The sequence below is a fragment of the Cydia fagiglandana genome, chromosome 23, assembly GCF_963556715.1.
Source record: "Cydia fagiglandana chromosome 23, ilCydFagi1.1, whole genome shotgun sequence".
In the NCBI taxonomy this organism is placed as follows: domain Eukaryota; kingdom Metazoa; phylum Arthropoda; class Insecta; order Lepidoptera; family Tortricidae; genus Cydia; species Cydia fagiglandana.
The window spans coordinates 11,032,943-11,053,446 of NC_085954.1; the positions used below are offsets into that span (position 1 = coordinate 11,032,943).

The 20,504-nt window shown below is 36.9% G+C and overlaps 1 long non-coding RNA gene across 1 annotated transcript; it reads left to right on the top strand.

The window, feature by feature from the left end:
- Positions 1 to 11,307: 11,307 nt before the first annotated feature.
- LOC134675963 (uncharacterized) lies at positions 11,308 to 19,495 on the top strand. The gene is made up of 2 exons (XR_010099835.1): positions 11,308 to 11,547; positions 19,426 to 19,495. It is a non-coding gene; the product is annotated as an uncharacterized LOC134675963 (long non-coding RNA).
- Positions 19,496 to 20,504: the final 1,009 nt, after the last annotated feature.

Below are 20,504 nucleotides of genomic sequence, written 5' to 3' on the forward strand. Positions count from 1 at the left end.
GTAATGACAGCGTTATGATTACGAAGAAAATAACTGTCAAACTTGAGTGAGATACGAGTTTTCAAAAGTAACCAGACCGTGATGACAGTGAGGCATTAAATTTGACAAAGAGTATCGGTAGTTTACTATTGTAATTTTAGGGTGACCATGCATGTCGTAAATAAATCAATAACTTTTTTTTTCAACATGACTAGAAAATTAACTTTAATCTCACTAATACTGATACGAAACAGTTGCTTATAATTTACGAAATGCGCAGTGTTAGTCCTGCTCACGTCTCCTGAATCACCCTGTATAACTCGGTACCTATAAGATAAAAAAAGTCTAAGAAAAAAACGTACCTCGAACGGCCAAGAAAAAGTCATTCTCGAATAGATGGCGCCATTACCTTTGGCCTATTCTCGGCTAGATGGCGTTAACGACACCGTTTGGTATTTAACAATTTTGTTAACATATCAGTGAAAGAACATGGGTCAGTGTGGAACAATAAAAATTAAGAATCATTTATCCGTAAACATATTTTGATTAATTTATACATTTTCAATTTTATTTTAAGTTTTAATCGTGTGTCGATAGACGGCAGTAAATGTACCGTGACTACAAAATTGGCAATGACAGGACCCCTCTATACTATCCATTCTTTTTGTCCTACATTACAAAATAGTAAATTAACTGCAAAATCACCCGCGTTAACGCTACAACAGTAACAAGCTACTGCAGTCGTTATCCGAATTAATCACCTGCCTTTTTATTGGTAAATATCTAATTCTTACAATTAGAAACATTGCAAAAAAGCGTACTTTAGATACCTAATAAAAATAAAACATTTCAGGGAATTGTAAATGGGGCACTGAAGGCGATGGGCGATTTGCAAGCGAAGTTGATGAAAATATTGGTAAGTTATACATGTATAAAGTACAGCGAGTTGCAAAATGTCATGATCACATTATGAATGAATTCATTCATAAAGTGGCCATGATTTTTTGCATCTGGTTGCACAGGTTTTGGAGACCTGGGAATTATGGCCACGGAGAGAGCGAGCTTTGTCACCTGTGTGCACTATTTCTAAAATTGAACAACTTCAAAATCTAGTGAAAGGTCATTGGGCGTTTTTGACCCGCTTTATGAATTTTCGCGTACAGAGACCAAACTAGTTTTAAAAAGGAGAATTTAATCTCACTTTTCTAAATATGTAATTATTTTTTATGTATCACCCGGCAGAAAAAAGTTATTCAACAGTACAAGATAGCGTAATTAATGTTTTTACTTTCAACATTGTGCAAAAGTGTGGTCCGTGCAGCATGATAAACGTTTTATAGCACAATGGCAAATGAAATGTTGTCAATTGCGGCTGTTGCCGGGGTGGTCGCCTCTGCAGTTTTTGCAGGTGGCCTTCGAATTCTGGTCTACAGGTCGCGTGCATTGGCTGGCCCAGTGTGGTTCGGCGCAGCGAGCGCAAGCGAGCTGTGTGTGACATCCTTGTGATGAGTGCCGGAAGCCCTGGCAGCGGTGACATTGCGCGGGCCCCTTCTTTCCGCGCCATGCCTCCACCTTGACACTCCTCATGTGGAGAAGCTCCGACATCCCGTAGATGCCCATGTGCAGCCCCAGCCCCCTCTTGCGTCTATCCGTTTGGCGTATTTGGGGTGGCCCAGCTTCTTCAGGAGTTTCTTGATATCTTCAATCGGTGTGAAGGAGGGGAGACCCCTGCGGTACTCCGCCTCGGAGCGGGGCTCGAAGAGTATCCCAGCCCCCAGCGGTGTGGTGAATGGTGACTCCCCCTTTATTTCGCGCCTGCTGCCTTTTTAGACGAATTAACAATTTATTTTGATCAAGCAGAATAAAAATATTGTTTTTTTATAACTGGATTTTATTTTTGTTCCTCTTGATATTAAACAATATAACAACAGCAACGCAATATAACAGCAGCTATTCAAAGTATTTTTGATATAATTCCAATAGTTCTGACTTAATTCATTGCAAAAATGCCAAAAAATAAAAATGATAAGAAACCATTTTTATTTTTTTCTCAATTCTCCCATGGCTTGCAAGAATGCGACTCATACCACTGTGTAGCAGATACATTTACCTACATACCTAGCCCTATTTCGTTTGTGTACGCTGTGGGTCATATGTCCGAACAAAATGCCCAATGACCTTTGTTAATAAGTAAGACATACATACATTTTATAATAATATACACGTTTAAATAACTAAATTAACACGGAATAAATAAATTACACGTTTTTAGAATTTTAGAGTGACACGAACACGTATTCATACTTATTTGTATGTAAAACTTCTACTCGATACTCTAATTAATTCGCTTCATTTTAAATCTTTGCATTACAATTTCTAGCAACCCAAGCCTTGATGTTTAACAATTTTATATATTGCTTTATACTTCTTTTTTCAGGATAAAGAAAATGCTCCTATGACAGCAAAACAGGTACGCTTATATTATAAACTAGCTGTGCCCGCGGCTCCGCCCGCGTGGAATTCGGTCTGTTCTATTTCTCTCCCTCTCCCCTGGAGGCGGAACTTGAAGTAAAGTTGACAGATGGATATGCTAGAGGACTGTAGTCCAAATAAAATATTTAAAAATTAGGTACCACTAAATAAAACTACACTCCAAAATCAATAGCTTTTTGCGCCCTTATACAAATTTTACACGTGATTTAAACGACAGAGTAGTAGGTGTATATCGGACGATACAGTAAAGTATACGCGCGCGAGCAAAAGCGAAGCGGCTTGCCTGGCTAAAGCGCCACTCACCGTGGTCTTCTTCAGACTCCTGAGGAAAACCACGTGCCCTTTGTAACCTCAATGCGTTGCGAGACTTTCGCGAATCATTCGATTTTTTTGGGGAAGGCATGGTAATGCGTATAAAATTCGAGTCCCAAATCGTTTGACTTCGCAAACGACCAATGCCGGATTAAGATATTTTGATGCCCTAAGCATTTCTAGACCATGGTGACCCTAGGTCGTCAAGATTATATTGAATTTTTTTTGGTCAATTGAGTGACGTTCATTGCCGCATTAGAGCTGGATATGGAAATCAGTCACATCATTTTATCACGAAAATTGACAGTCCTGCAACAATAACGTTGCAACAGAGTAATGCTGCTGCAGTCGCCACCTGAATATCACCTTTATCATATCTAAGAATGTAATTGAAAACGCGAGCGAAGCGAGCGTCAAAATTTTTCGATATAAAAACGCAATTTAATAGACAGTTTGTAATTTTTACTTTTAGTATGGAAATCAGTCACATCATTTTTGCACAAAACTTGACAGTGCTGCAACAGTAACGTTGCAACACAGTAATGCTGCTGCAGTTGCCACCCGAATACATATCTAAGAATATGATTGAAAACGCGAGCGAAGCGAGCGCGAAAATTTTTCGATATAAAAACGCAATTTGATAGACAGTTGTACATTTTTACTTTTAGTATAGAAATCAGACACATCATTTTATCACCAAAATTGACAGTACTGCAGCAGTAACGTTGCAACAGAGTACTATTTTCGATGTAAAAAACGCAATTTGATAGACAGTTGCACATTTTTACTTTTAGTCCCAACCAGGCGCGAATCCAGGATTTCATACAGAGAATTGATGTGACAGTTTTCTATCAGCCGAGCTTGGCATAGGGCTCGATATTTAAGGGTCTCAGCGACGTTGTTTTCATACAGAAAAGATGCAAGAAAGCAGAGCCTGGAATTGACCAAGTGAATTGTATTGGCCAAATGTGAGCAAGGCAGAAGGCCCAGCTGCGAAAGAGGAAAGCTTGGATTTGCATCCACGCCCAAGTGTAATTAAGGCAGAAGATCAACTTTGCCGTAAGGGAGAATGCCTTGCATAAGACCTGACGCCGAACTGCAAAAGAGTGGCTTGAAATCGAATCTATGCATGTAATCACGACTCTTCTACTGCTCGCTCTTTGGCTTCACTCGAAAGCGCTACTTGATAGGATGCTTTTAGTTTTCGGCTTTCACGGGGCCCCTGAGACCTAACTGCCAAAGTGTTATCACTTTGACAGGATCGCGGCTAAGTAGCAACTCGCCTTGGCCGACAAATCTGCCGTGCAAGAGAGCAAAATTCGCTATAAAATCGGTAACCTATGTCGAAAAAATCGGCTGGCCGCAAGCCCGCAAGCAAGATTCTTTCCATGACTTTAAGGGCGTCCGCGTAAGGTCAAATCGAATGCCTACGTTGGAAATTTTTATACGTACCCTCACTCTCTTACTTTTAGTAGGTATGGAAATCAGTCACATCATTTTATGACGAAAATTGACAGTAACGTTGCAACAGAATAATGCTGCTGCAGTTGGCAACCGAATATCACCTTTATCATATCATAGAATGGTGAAAACGCGAGCGAAGCGAGCGCGAAAATTTTTCGATATAAAAAACGCCATTTGATAGACAGTTGTACACTTTTAGGGTTTTCCGTACCCAAAAGGTAAAACGGGACCCTATTACTAATACTTCGCTGTCCGTCCGTCCGTCTGTCACCAGGCTGTATCTCACGAACCGTGATAGCTAGACAGTAGAAATTTTCACAGATGATGTATGTCTGTTGCCGCTATAACAACAAATACTAAAAACTGAATAAAATAAAGATTTAAGTGGGGCTCCCATACAACAAACGTGATTTTAGACCGTAGTTAAGCAACGTCGGGCGGGGTCAAGTACTTGGATGGGGGACCGTTTTATTTTTGCCTGATTTTGCATTATGGTACGGAACCCTTCGTGCGCGAGTCCGACTCGCACTTGCCCGGTTTTTTTACTTTTAATTCCAACCAGGCGCGAAAAAGTTTGCCCCTCCTTCCTAAGTAGCGCCATAAGATTCAGGGGCAAACTTAAATCAAGCGAGTATTGTGGCTACCCCCCCCTTATATGGGTTAAATTTTTATAGCCTATAACCTGGCCGAAGATTTTCTCGACAGATTAGTAAAGTTTTTATCAAAATCCGTTCAGCCGTTTTCACGTGATGCGCGTTCAAATAAACAGACAAACAGATAAACAGATAAACAGACAAACAGACAAAAATTCTAAAAACTGTTGGAACGTGTTCTGTTATCGATTCTAAGTATCCCCAGCCAACTTTTTTTCAAATATCTTCCATGTACAGACTTTCGACCGTCTACAGCTTTATTATATGTATAGATAACTTTTGAAAAAATATACTAAAAAGTAATTAATTACTGGATATAACTAGTAGCGCTCTTTAATATCATACAGAAGGAATAGTTCAAATATGAATATCTATTATAAGTTCTCTTTCTTCTTTTAATATAGGTACCTACTAAGATAATGAGGTGCTATGTACACAATATATATTATTCATAAAAACGTTGTCTTCATTATTAAAATCTTTAGTGTGATTGAAAAAATGATGACAATAACAACATAGCAAGACAGCACATTCGACTCGGTACTGTATAGTCAACCATCGTCCACCATAGATTACAAATGTGAGGGAGATAACACATTTATTACATTATATAATACAATTTTTCACGGAGCTTAAGGGATGTTCTTTTTATGAAAGATTCATATTCCGTTCCGACAGCGCCATCACAGGAGACCACAAGGGGAGTGAATGAGGCTCTGAGATCTTCTGCATCCAGGTCGTATTTGCGATGTTTTTCGCGAGCGTGTATTTGGGCAATCGTGGGCCATGTGAGTAGACCATACGAGGCGGCGTCGGCATTTACAATGCGAACGTCGAAGAACGCCTTTCTCGCTGGCTCCCATACGCTTTCCAGTAGTCAGTCGCTTATTAGCCCTGGTTGATCTAAGGTTGTAGCTCGCATTATTGGCTCAGTAGTAGCCGAACCCCATGCTGGTTCAGCCCATTTTTTTTTTGATATCGTCTCTGTGTTGGTCGTGGCCTCTTATGAGCCTTCCCTTCTTGCAATTAAGTGCATGGTTTAGGTTGAAATTATTTTCGCCACAACTGTCGCAGGTTAGTGGCAGGCTAGAAGGTTCATGCCCGTATCTGATCGCAAGGCCGTCACGAAACTGAGTTGCTGTTAAGTCGGTATCATCAGCTTTGGTCGGTAGTATTGTTAGCCACTGTGATGATTTTTTTAAATTACCCTTTGGATGCATTTCTTTGTTTTTATTGTTAGCTTATCCATGATTGATTCTAGTTCATGTTGTTCATTATTTTCTCGCTTTTTTCTTTCTTCTTTTAAAGTTTCATATACATGTTTTTGATGGTCTTCTATGTTAATTTCTTCGCCGGTTCGAATTGTATCTATTAGTATTTTGTTGGCATTTAATGATATTGCATGTGAGGTTTTAGCTTGCTTTGTGGGATCATTCATTGCAAGGCCTCCGAGCCTCACTGGAAGAGCAAAGAGTTCATGTTCTTCTCTGCCTACTATGGAGGGTGTTAAATGAGTCTTGATTGCGTTCTTTAGGTCATTGTAGTCTTCGTCTGTTCCAGTAGTCACTCTTTGTAGGTATTGCCACTCACATTGTAGTGATTTGGTAAATGCGGTATGTACAGCTTGAGGATATTTTTCACAAGCTTTTGTTATTCTAATGATGCAATCAGGCCAATTTTTTGTTTTCGGTCGTATATTAGCCGGTTTTATCGTTTATGTCTCCAATAAAACTTCCTAAAAATCGTTGTGATTTTACAATTTTGATTCCTAATTTATCGAATTTTTGTTTGGCAATCTCTGTAAGGCCTTCTTTGACCATTAGATAGCTCTTTGTTGGCTCAGGGTAGTAGCCACATCAGGGTAGGAGTCCTTCTTTCATTAGCAGGTTAAACCATTCTAGTATTTCATCAAATTTGCCTAAGCATGCAGTCATCTGCATACTAGTTCTGAGTGTATTTATTCTTGTTTTTGCATGTTTTTATTAGTGGTAATATTCCAATCGCGTACATTTGCTCTCTCCTTGGGTCGTTCCTTCTTTACTTAATATGTATTTATTGGTATTTCTAAATGATATGACTGCGTGTCCTCTATAGGTATTAAAGAGGAATCTCGAGCATCTGGGCCATAGAAGTCTGGCTTTCCATAGTGCTAATGGACGATTGAGGGTATTAAATGCATTGGTAGCGTCAACGAGTAGTATACCTTCGGTGTTTTCTTCGTGGAAACTTTCTGACATTGCGTGTGCTGCACCTTCTATACCGGCTTTTATTCCATTACATAGTTGATTTGCTCCGCATGCTTCTTGTACATCAGTGCCAGTCGTCAGAGCCATAGCTTTTGCTATGACACGTTTAAGTACCTCCCCTATACCAATTGGGCGGACACCAGGTGATTTGTCAACGGCGATGCCTTTATTGCATCCCATTCTACTATTTCGTTTGCTAGTTTTCTTGTTAAAGCTGCTATTGATTCTCTTAATTTGAAGATGTGTGGGCCAAATCTTAAAAGTATCGTTTTCCACTGATCAGCATCGGTCCGCTTGGGCCTGCACCTCCCGAGATGCTTCTTGCTACTTTTTCAATATGGCTGGATGTTACGTCAACATCGACAAGGTTTGGAAGTTGTGTTGTTTGGTCGAAATCTGATATAATCGGTGTTGTTTGGTTTGGATGTTTTTCTTCCAGGATCTGAAATACATTTTTGTCTCCAATTTTGCCGTGAGGCTTTAATAATCCGCTACTATTACGTTGTGATACATCTGTTCGCTTGTCTTATTTTCCTTGTAGCATCAGTGTGTTACACACGCGTGACATATGATCGCAATCTTGTTGCTGTTTTTATAGCGGCTATTTTTTCTGTTACATCTCTCTGCTTCCTGTATTAATTCGTCAAATTGATTTTTTCGCCACATTTCTAGTCTTCTGTTTATTAGACGTCTGATGTCTGAACCTTTAGTTATTAAACTATCCCTTTGGAGGATTGTGCTGCAGTAGAATAATATTCGTTCAGAGAATCCATTCGTCTGTAATTCATTAACTAGATTATTGGTTTCGTTAGCTAGGAGGTCAATGAAATGACGACCGACGTTACCTTGTGGAAGGTTGTATTGTTTTCCCGTCAGTTTTATGCTTTTCTTCCAGCGGAGTCTCTATGTAGAGTCTTGGCCGCCTTCATTGTTTATCATTTTTGCACCAAAACCTAGTACTGCTAATAGGGTTTTCATTTTCTTGGTTGCTCATGTAGGTCTGTGAGTGTGACTTATCTATATGTATGTTTAGGCCACGTCTTTTGGATAGCTTGGAGCATATAGGGCAGGGCAGCAGTGTATTATCTTGGCTATTTTCAATGGTGCCTGGGGAAACATTGTTCATTGTTTCTGGTAATTTAATCACTACTTCTGGCTTTTTATTCACAGTTAATTTGTTTTGGTATATAAATTTGTATTATTTAACGTAAAAAAATGATTTAAAACGTATCGAAAACAATAATTCTCAAAATATTTTTCGTAGTGACAGTTGACACACCCTGGCATGTCGAAATTCAAATTCAAATGAGACAATAGATTACAAATTTTGTTTCAACCAATGGCGTTCAGCGTCAAAGTCGAGCTTAAGGCCGCGGCCCCGTTTGTTCAGGTTCTTCTCTCTCTTATTGAACATAAGCGAGATGGCACATACTATCCGCTGTCCTGGGCACGTACATACCCAGGACGACGGATAGTATGCTTTTGAATTTGAATTTTATGTAAATAGAAAATAGTAGGTAATCGATGAGTTCGATCAAAAATAAAATTGGGCATTTCTAGAAGCAAATTTCAAATTTTTGCTTTTGTGCATAAATTGCTACGAATTCTTTAATATAAGGTGCGTTTGTTACCTATGTTTGTTTTTTTGGGAGCGAAAGTAAGTACCTAAATATTTCGATTCGATGAAGTTGCGCACTGCCAAGGAATGGAATTCCTTGCCGGCGTCTATATTTCCGTGTTCTTATAACCCGGCAACCTTCAAATCAAGAGTGAACAGGCACCTTCTGGGCGAGCTCGCTCCATCGTAGGCCACGTCTACGCCTCGGCTAGTCTGTGGCCATGAGTAAGCCCATTCATAAAAAAAAAGAAATAGTTATTCGAGAAAATCCTTAACATTGCTAAACATTTTTGGCAATCGTATTGTAATCTTAAAACGCGCTCCGATTATAAGTATTCAAAAACTGCTTGCTGAACCTATACTGCACCTTAAACGCTCGGAGCGTGCGATTCATAGCCGATGTGTTAAGGTATTAACCTTAAATAAATTTCACGCTTTTATCACAACGTTGCGCTAACGAATATATATTTTTACAGCTGGTTTGTAACAACTGATTAAAAATTTATTCAATCTTCTATTTTTATATGTGTCTTTAGTCTGAAAAATCTTCTTCATCATATTAATGTGTTCTAAAAAAAACTGCTGTAGATGGCTGGCAGTAGGTACAGGGTCAGGTCGAAGGGAAAAGTTCCAGAGGACGATCTCCTACGCGATGGTCCGGCCTCTTAAAAATAGCGACGAAGTCATCCGTAGACGAGGGCACACGCAACGTTATCGATCAATGTCAGAAATGGAGAGACGTCGCAAGGGAAAGTTTGAAGTCCAACAACAAAACCGAAAATGAAGACCAGCCATGTGCGTCATCAAAACAGCCACGACCGACAACAGTAAACGACTTCTGAAGAAGGAAATCAAAAACGAATTTTGAGAATTAAAGATAAAATATTCAAACGTATTAAATTTATAAGTAGCAATGTATCTACTTACACAAACTTTCAAAGGTAAGTACTACAACTTTTACGTAAGAACATGTTTAAAATAGATTCTAATTTATTTATTTTTGTTATCATTAGGTCTCGCAACTTGTACCACAGGTATGACATTCATAGTTTTGGAACACATTATTTTAGTTGTTCTTTATTTTAGACCTTTACTGCACAAAATTGACAAAATACAGAAACAGTAATTTTGAGTTTATTTTTTTATTAAACTTGTTCTAAAATAAATCTATAAACCTAAAGATAAAACAATTTTATTTTAAACATTTCAGAAATTAAGTGACGCAATCAAGGCGGTAGTGTATTTGAGAAATATTATTTATGATATAATTATTAAAGTGGGCCAGAATGATTACCGAGAGGGCCGGCAGGCTGAAAAGAAGATGGCGGGACGACTTGAACGCATTTTATCCGGATTGGCGGGAAACTACAAACAATAGCATTGAGGACACGAAGGGTGGCCTTTGCCTAGCTGTTGGACACTAAATAAGGCTAACAAATTATTTTATTTTAGTGCATTGTCCACTTTGGAAAGCCCAAAAGTGAACAATTATTTTAGTCTAGTTTACAATTTTAGTTTCTGATTAATATTATAATCAAGAGCAATTGATATAGGTACGAAACGATAGACCACTTTATTCTATTGCTAATGAGTGCCTTATACTGTCTTAGTTTGTCTGTGATTTAGCTTTCCTTCAAATAAATTTAAAACAGGAGTGGCTTAAGCAAGCAAGAAATTTTGAAACAGGTTTGGTCGTAGGTGTGTGGCATGGTGGATGTTTGAAATTTTCTTTCCAAATGCACGATAGTCCTTCCAAAATGTTGTTTACTCCTAGTATTAACTCAGTATCTTTAGGTGTTTAAATAAATGTAAATAAATAATTTATACATTGTCGGGTATTTGTAACATTTATTGGTTAACCAACCAAATACAAAACCGCCTAGATCTGTAATTGAACGATCTGTCTTTAACCTACATTATTGGATCATGTAATGTTTTCATTTACCTACCCTCAACTAGATTAAGGAGTCATTTGGGGGTAAATTTTGTTTATTTTTATTTAAATACCTAAAGATACAGACTATAACCTGCATAAGAAATGGTTTACCTTTACAGGAAATGAGAAAAAAAGTAACTAAGGTAACACTATAATATATAATTATCGGTGGTATGTAAATGTAGTTCACGTTTGTACGGGAAAAAAATTTAATTGTCAAACTCTAAGAGCCAGAAGACACGCCACCCCCTAATTTTGTTACACTCATTATGTTGATACTCGTAACAAACACCAAGTTTTGTAATATTGATGATGATGATGATGATGATGATGATGTAATATTACCTCTCTACTACAACAAAAGGGTGCTCTAAGACTTGGAAAATGTTAATTATGCGTGAAAGTTAAAATAAAAAATTTTCAGAGTTTCATTTTAGTCATTATTGTGTCCAGAGAAAATTGACAGTTTTATAACGCATTTTCACATATATTTTTTAAGGCCTGTCAAAATTTTTATGGAAAACTGGGGATACTAGATTTTTTTATTTATTTTCAATCAATAGTCCTCATGAAAAAAATTGGTAGTAGTAGGTTAGTATTTACACTTTTCCAATCGGTCGACCCAATCTTTACAGCACGATCTTTACCCTTTCTTTCGAGTTAATAACTTTTTCTCTAAGGGTGTTGATGATGACAAGACAACATTAAACGACGATGCTGGTTCAAGAGCAAAGGCAAAGAGGAATGGAATTGTAAATAGAAAGAGGTCCAAAAAGGTGCTGTGCATCCACGCCCCCGACAATCTACGATACTGCGTTAGTCAGTTAAAGGAGCCATGAGTATTGAGTGAGTAAGTAAGTAGATATTTTCTATTACACCAATCATCACCAAAACACATACATAGACATATGATTGTTGCAGCGACAGTTTATTAACCCTTAAACAGGCCTGATGCATTTTTTACTTTTGGTTAGTGATTTCGGTAGATCATAATGTTAAAACTAATTTCTTGTTATTTTTTTTAGTTTCATTATTTCAATAAAAAAACCTGTGGATTTTATATGCCCACTGCCCGTTACAGATGGTGGCATGTAGTACATATACAGCCAATGCACTGCTAGCCATACAGAGTAGTTTTAAGGGTTAAGTCGCTTCTTTACATATTAATCGATGAAATAATAAAATCACAACGTAAATAAGAAAATACTGCCATTTATCCGTGTTTACATTAGTAAACAGCGAAATAAGGTCTAAAAGTAATAGTTACTAAAAAATAAATACCTGTTTAAAATAGTGAATATTGTACTAGAAGAGTTCATTAATAGTAATAATCCCACCTTTAAATGTCATGTAGACTCCCTGCAGGGCAGTGGTCACAATATATAGACCACTTGTACGTGCCCCAAACGAGCAGAGGTTACATATGGACCACAAACTTTAAGAGCAAATATTTTACTAAAAAACAAAAACTGATAATATATGATTGACTACACATACATTGTAATATCTGTGGTAACAGTATCCGAAACTATTTGTTATCAGTGTAGAGCGTTTCCGAACGCATCTTAAAAAAAATGTATGTCCAATGTCCAATGGGTGACCACACCCTCTTTGCCGAAAGCTTCTCTAACGATAAGTACTTACTTGCTGTAAAATAAAACTTAATATTAAAATAAAACAAGTGTTCCTTCAAACCTGCGTTTCACTAAACTCCAAATACTACATGGCGCAGTCGTACAAGAGCATAGCTCCAGTTAAAATAAGATAATAAGAATAAAATAAGAAAAAGAAGAAATCGAATCAAAGATGTCGGGCGTCGAGTACCGCATGCCGGCACCACTAAATCTTGAAGTAATTGAAGACCTTTATCCACAATGGCTTAGATTTAAGCAGGCGTTTAGAATATTTGTCTCAGCGGCTGGTTTGGAAAAAATCACGGAGGCCAGAAAAGCATCAGTTCTACTTAACTGTATCGGTCAACCGGCGCAAGAACTGTATTTTAATACTTTAAAGAAGGATAATACAGAAGACACTGCTAAATTAGAAGAGGTAATAACACTGTTTGAAGAATATTTTAAACCGAAATCAAGTGAAGTTATTAACACATGGCAGTTCAACAAAAGAATACAAGAAGATGGAGAAAGCTTTGATTCATATTACACAGAGCTTCGAAGAATAGCAAAAAATTGCAATTTCGACAAACAACTGGACCGGATGTTAAGGGACAGAATTGTAGTAGGCATCAGAGAGCAGCGAGTTCAACAAAAACTGCTGGAAATAAAAGATCTAACACTTGAAAGAGCAGTGGATGTCTGCAGATCGGCGGAGCTTTCCCGGGAACACGCGCGGGTCTTGGCAAAGCAGACCACGGCGGAGGTGGATGCAGTACAGAGGCGTGCACCAGCGCAGCACTCCAAGCCATCGCAGTCACCACCAAATACTCAAGCTAAGTATAACCTAAGCTCGCTTAATAATAAAAAATATAAATGTAAAAAATGTAACACAGAGCATGGCCCTCGGGCATGCCCGGCCTATGGCCAGCGATGCGAAAATTGTAACAGGTACAATCATTTTAAAGTTGGGTGCAAATTAATCAATCAGATTGAGTGTTTTGAGCAGGAAAATGAGGAAATGATCTGACTAGTTCGGGTGTGTCACTCAAGTAGCGAATGCAATTGTGAGTGGACAGAGTCTTTAAAAGTCAATAACAAGTCTGTAATTAATTTTAAGTGTGACACAGGGGCACAGGCAAATATTTTGTCATTAGAAGATCTTAAAAAAGTTGTCGATGATGAAAATAATATAAAACTGTCTGAGACAAGAAGTATTTTAGTGGCTTTTGGAGGATCACGCATTGTTCCTGAAGGAAAAATAACATTAACACTGACACTTAATGATGTTCAGTATAGTACACAGTTTATAATAGTAAAACAAAATGTAAAAGCCATTTTAGGCCTGTGTTCCCTGTTCAAGCTAAACTTCATTCCAAATAAAAATATAAATACAATTGATAAGTTTCAATGGGATAAAAATTCAATTTTTAAAAAATATGGTAAACTGTTTCAGGGTGTTGGAGAGTTTAATGAACCTCTGGTGCTCCACACTCAACCGGATGCAGAACCTGTGGTGCGGCCGCCGCGTCGGGTGCCTAACGCAATCAAACCCAGGCTTGCGGAGAAACTAAGATCGTTGGAAGAACGACAGATCATCACCAAGGTCGAACATCCTAAGAATTTTGTGAGTAATCTTGTGATTATTGAAAAGAAGGACAAATCACTAAGAATATGTCTAGATCCTAAGGATCTTAATAGTGTGCTAGTCAGGGAATACTATTTAATACCTACTCTTGAAGAGATTGTCCCCAGACTGTCTAATAAAAAATATTTTTCAGTGCTTGATCTATCAGAAGGATTTTATAACATAAAATTAGATGAAAAATCCAGTGATCTTTGTACTTTTAATAGCCCGTTTGGCTGCTACAAATTTAATCGGTTGCCCTTTGGGTTGTCTGTAGCACCTGAAATTTTTCAGAAATATAATGAAAGGGCATTTGGGGACATTCCTGGAGTAATCATTTATTGTGATGATTTACTAATATGTGCTGACAGTGAAGCAGAGCATGATGCAATTTTAACAAAGGTGTTTGAAAGAGCTATAAAACATAATGTGAGATTCAATAAAAATAAATTTCAATATAAAATGAATGAAGTCAAGTATTTTGGTCACATTTTCTCTCATGAAGGTATGAAAATTGACCCTGAAAGGATAAAAGCCATTAACAGTATTAAAAGTCCCAGTAATAAAAAAGAGCTACAAGTGTTTCTAGGAATGGTAAATTACCTAAGGAAATTCGTTCCTAACCTAGCTAAAATTGCATCACCACTCCAATTACTTCTTAAGAAAAATGTAGATTGGCTATGGACAGATGTACATGAAAATTCGTTTAATAAAATAAAATTGCATGTCACCGAGGCACCTGTTCTGCAAAACTTTGATGTAAAACAACCGGTGGTTATACAATGTGATGCCTCAAAGGATGGCCTTGGCTGTTGTTTACTCCAAAATGGAAAACCTGTTTGTTTTGCATCGAGGAGTTTAACAGCATCAGAGAGGAATTTCTCACAAATAGAAAAAGAACTTTTAAGTGTAGTCTGGTCAACTAGGAAATTCCATTACTATATTTACGGGCAAAAGTGCATTGTTCTTAATGATCACAAGCCACTGGAAACCTTACTTAAAAAATCTATACATGAGGTTCCATCGCCCAGACTTCAAAGATTAAAATTAAAATTACTCAAATATGACATTGAATATCAGTACCTTAAAGGTAAATTTATGTATATTGCTGATCTGCTGTCACGTGCTTTCATGTCCGGTAATGAAACTGATGAACCAGATATGTATGATGTCATTCACTGTGTCGGCCTAGCAAATAACTTGCAGTGCACTAATGAATTTAAAAAAGAATTAATTTCTGAAACTAATAAAGATGCAGAATTGTCAAATCTTAAAGAATTTACTAAAAATGGATGGCCAGATAAAAAACATATTCCTGATAACATGCAATATTATTTTAAATTCAAAAGTGATATTACTGTTGATGATAATTTGTTGTTTATGAATCATAGATTATTAATACCTAAATCTTTACGGACACACATAATGGAAAAATTGCATGAAGGCCATCTTGGTATGACTAAAATGAAAAATCTAGCTAGAAGTCTGTATTATTGGCCTAAAATTGATGAACATCTTGATAATTTTGTAAGACAGTGTTTTGTTTGTCAAACTTACCAAAATAACAACACAAAAGAGCCCCTATTATGTCATAACATCCCAGACTTACCTTTCTCAAAGCTAGGAACAGACATAATGGAATATAAAAATAAAAGCTATCTAGTGATATATGACTATTTTTCTAAATGGCTAGATGTAAAACCAATAAGTAATAAAAGTGCCAAGACTGTCATAAGTTGTCTTATAGATATTTTCTGTATATTTGGTGTACCAAGTGAGATAGTCTGTGATCATATTCCCTTTGACTCACGAGAATGTAAAAATTTTGCTAATATATGGGGATTTAAATTTACCTATACCAGCCCTAGGTACCCACAGTCAAATGGTATGGCGGAAAGAGCTGTACAAATTGCTAAAAAAATACTTATTAAATGCCAGGTGGACAACACAGACTATAGGGTAGCGCTTTTACAATATAGATCTTCTCCTGTTTGTGGCACTAAGTTTTCACCAGCTGAGTTGTTAATGAATAGAAAAATAAAAACTAAATTACCTGTAACATCTACATATTTAAGACCAAGACTGAATATTAATATTAAGAGTGAGTTTCATAAGACTGTATCTAGAAATGTAAATAACTATAATGCTAATACCAAAAGTAAAAATAATTTTGTTGTTGGCCAGAAAGTCTGGTTTAAAAAAGACTGTAATAGTAATAAGTGGCTACAAGGCCAAATTGTTGAAAACAATGGACTGAGGTCCTATGATATTATAGACAATAATAATGTTAGGTACACTAGGACTTCTTATCATGTTCGACCTGGGTGATTGGTAGTCTTCCGGCGCTCTGCTACTGGTTGAGTGTGGGGCTACATAGATTCTTATATTGTGTATGGTACTTACTATAGATACATTATTAATCATAAGGTAGTATGTAAGTAGAGTCACATACAGATTTTTTTTACTATGTGTAAAACTAAAACTAAATTTGTAGTGGTAAACTTAGACTTAGTATTTTCATCTGTAATGCAGCGTTGCTTAAAAAAAAAGGGGAAAGAGAATGTATAATTTTTTAAAAAAAGAAAGGGGAAGATGTAATATCTGTGGTAACAGTATCCGAAACTATTTGTTATCAGTGTAGAGCGTTTCCGAACGCATCTTAAAAAAAATGTATGTCCAATGTCCAATGGGTGACCACACCCTCTTTGCCGAAAGCTTCTCTAACGATAAGTACTTACTTGCTGTAAAATAAAACTTAATATTAAAATAAAACAAGTGTTCCTTCAAACCTGCGTTTCACTAAACTCCAAATACTACATACATTATCTAATATTCAACCAAAAAAATGCAACACAAACCACTTTCAGTATTTTTTATCGACATAACACACATTTATATCAGAAGGAACGTACAAAAACGGGCATTTATTGTCGATTTGAACTTGACAACTAAAATGTCAAAGAAATTTGTTTTGACACCTCCCATTTTTTTGCGTTCGGAAATCGCCCACCTTATAGACTTTACAGTAATGAAATTTTGTTAACGTTGTCTTTTCTCTGCTCGTCAAAAAAGAAATCATTTGCTATGTGGTAGCTATAGATACTTAACCTGTTTAAGGATTAGAAGAAGAAGAGGTCTGCCAAATTTTGCAAGCTATATAAATTAGACCCACTTCCCATTATTCGACTGAGCTGAAACTTCACGATGATCTGATGATGGACACAGGAGGTGGCCGTAATAGGATCTGCGTGATAAAACAACGAACCTTTGTTTTATGACACTGATCCTAATTGTGTTCGGGTTTCACGATTATTAAACATTATCAAACTGCACAACGGGACTTAATCGCGTATTTAAGTTTTAAGATTTATTTAAGTTTTAACGTCGGAGGTAAATCTTAAAACTTAAATACGCGATTAAGTCCCGTTGTGCAGTTTGATAGTGTTCGGGTTTGTTATAATTGTCTCAATTAGTATCAGTTAGTTGCCTGTTGAATGAAAAGCAAAGTCACCGATAAATGTTTGTATCTAAAATAAAAATCAGATACTTAAGCAAATTATTTAGGCCCGATCTATTAACTAGGGTACGTACATACGTACAAAAGACGTTTCTGTAAGAACTGTTAGAGTATATGGCGAGCATTAAGAGTCACACAAATCACCAAAAAACAGCTTCCATGCAATGGAAATTACATGAAATAACATAGAATAGAGTGCGATTATTCGTGACCAAAAAAAAAAAACAACAACAAGTAACACAATAACACGGTCACGAAATGGTCCCGACTCAGCAGGTGCTAGCCTAGCTAGCGCTGGTCTTCCGTCGGGCCAACATCTAATTTATAAAAATAACACATTATGACTACAATAATGTTATACAATAAAAATTAAAGATTAAAGTGAGTGGCGGTTGTGGAAGAGACAAAAAGGCAGTAAGTACTTAGGTATGCATCATATCGGAAGACATTGCTGTGCACGCTGGTGTTCGACAGGGCTGCCTTCTATCACCTCTCCTCTTCTTGTTAGCATTGGACGGAATCATGTGCCGCGTGTACAACAACGGTCGCCGCGGAATAGAGTGGGGGATCTCCAATGTCTTAGAAGACTTGGATTATGCCGATGACCTATGTCTGCTCAGCCATACACGCGGTCACATGCAAGCCAAGCTGGACGATCTCGGGGCAGAGGCGGCTAACACAGGCTTAAAAATCAACACCCGGAAAACCCAAGAGATGCGATCTGGAGTGAAGAACACAACACCGTTGCTGATTGGCACAGAGGATGTGGAACGCGTCCACAAGTTCACAGTACCGCAGGGTTCAATTCTGGGCCCAATATTATTCTTGATTTATGTCAATGACTTGCCTTCAAATATACCAGAATGGGCGCAGATCAGCCTTTTTGCAGATGACACACATATTGGAGTCAGACACAAAGATCAACTATCAATGGAAAGACACCTAAGATGTATCACAGACTTATTACACAAATGGTTTGAATGTAACGGCATTGTTTTAAATAAAAATAAAAGTACATTTGTAAGCTACAAGACACTTTCAAGAAAAACCAATGAAACAACCTTTGAGTACATTCACAATACATGTTTCTTAGGCTATGAAATTGACAGTCAACTAACACATAGCACGCATATTGACAAAGTTTGTAATAGATTAACATCGGCTAATTACGCATTGTTGAAACTAAAGCCCCTAGTTAACCTAAAAACATTAAAAACTGTATACTATGCTTATGTTCAAAGTGTACTGTCTTATGAGATTACTATCTGGGGAAATGCAGTAGATATATACCGGGTATTGGTTCAACAAAACGCTCAATTAGAATAAAATGCGGAGTTAATTGGCGCACATCCGCGAGGTCCTACTTTGTGAAGCTTGAAGTAACGACGGTCATATCATTGTTTATATACAACTCTGTGTTAGAAATTTACAAGAAAGCAAGCACTCTACTTAAGCGTTCGGATTGCCACAATTATAATACGAGAAACAATAGCAAACTAATACTTCCATCACTAAGTTTAAAAAAGTGTCAAAAACAGGGAATTTTCATAAAAATAAAGCTATTTAATAAACTGCCCACAAATGTCACGAATTTACCTTTTAATCTATTCAAAAATACAGTCAAGACTTTTTTCCAGAACCATGCCTTCTATTCGATTACTGAATATTTATCATTAAAAAATATATTAATTGACGCGAATTGTAAATAGATTTTTATTACTACTAAGCGTATTTACTTTGTAAATTCATACTCTTTAAGTTTAATATTGTCTCAAGTTTGAGGCACTCTTCGTTTAATTGGTGTTTGAGCATAAACTTTTTTAAAGTTGATTTAAAACTGTGAATGTGGAACATGACAGTTGACATTCGGGTTAAAGATATTTTTATTTGTCTCAAAAGATTAACACACAAATATACATATCTGTGTCTTAGCGAGCAGAATTTTTAATACAAACAAAATTTTGTTTCAGTGCCTGATAACATCATCTGCATTTGGTCGAGCATCTAATTTTTAAACTACTTAATAAAATCGTTTGTGTCTATTTCGTTTTTTTGTATAAGATTTTTATCATTTACTCCCGAGAAATCCGTCCTCATCTCCGTATTCTTGTTGCATCACTTGCATCCTAAAGAAGCCTGAACAAAATTATTCAAAAGGTGACGTTCGAATTTAAACTCCACCAGCATTAATAACTATGCAGTAATAGCAATCTTACCAAAAACATTTTCATGTAAAATGTTGCCAAGACGAAACCATAAAGCTCGTACTATGAAAAAGTTATCAGATCTCTTGTAGAGCCAAGCTTCTAATCTAACTCTACAAGCCCTATCTTCACAAACTCTGTCCTTAGTCAAAATATGTGACTGGGCCGTTTCGCTACCGTCACATGGGAGTAAGGTGACAAATGTATTCACTATTCATTATTTTTTATAGTACATTATTTCTTGTAGTAACGAAATCGGAGTTTTTAGATATTAATAAAATCTAAAGAATAAGAGCTATGCAATTGAAATTTTTTATGCTTAATAAGTCTACTATTGACATCATATCCCGAGAATTTAGTTTATCTGGTATAATCCAAACCCAAGTTATGAGGGTTCAAAAAAAAACGACGAAGCGCTTCGAGAAAAGGTAGGTAGTGCCTGAGGGTAGGTTGTGATTATTGTTAATATGCATGTGGGTAAGAGCTAGAAATATATAAGTTGGCCTTGATCTGAGCACGTAGTTTTATTGACGCATTAACATGGCGCAGCCGATTTAAAAGAACCGTTATTAAAAATCTTCTTTGAGTGTGTTTAGTGAGTTTATAGTGACTAAAAATAAAGTAAAATCAGAGACTGTTTGCAATGGAATCAATCTTGTCGCCGCCGCCGCCGCCTTTTATTTTCGATAATAACCTTGAGAATGTGGTCTCTGGCAATTTGTCAGTAGAATGACTAAGTGGAAGAAAGCGTTTAATATTTACTTAGACGCGTGTGAGTTATCGAAAAAGGAAGAAAAAGTGCAAATTAATATTTTGTTTCACGTTATTGGAGAACGGGCTCGTGA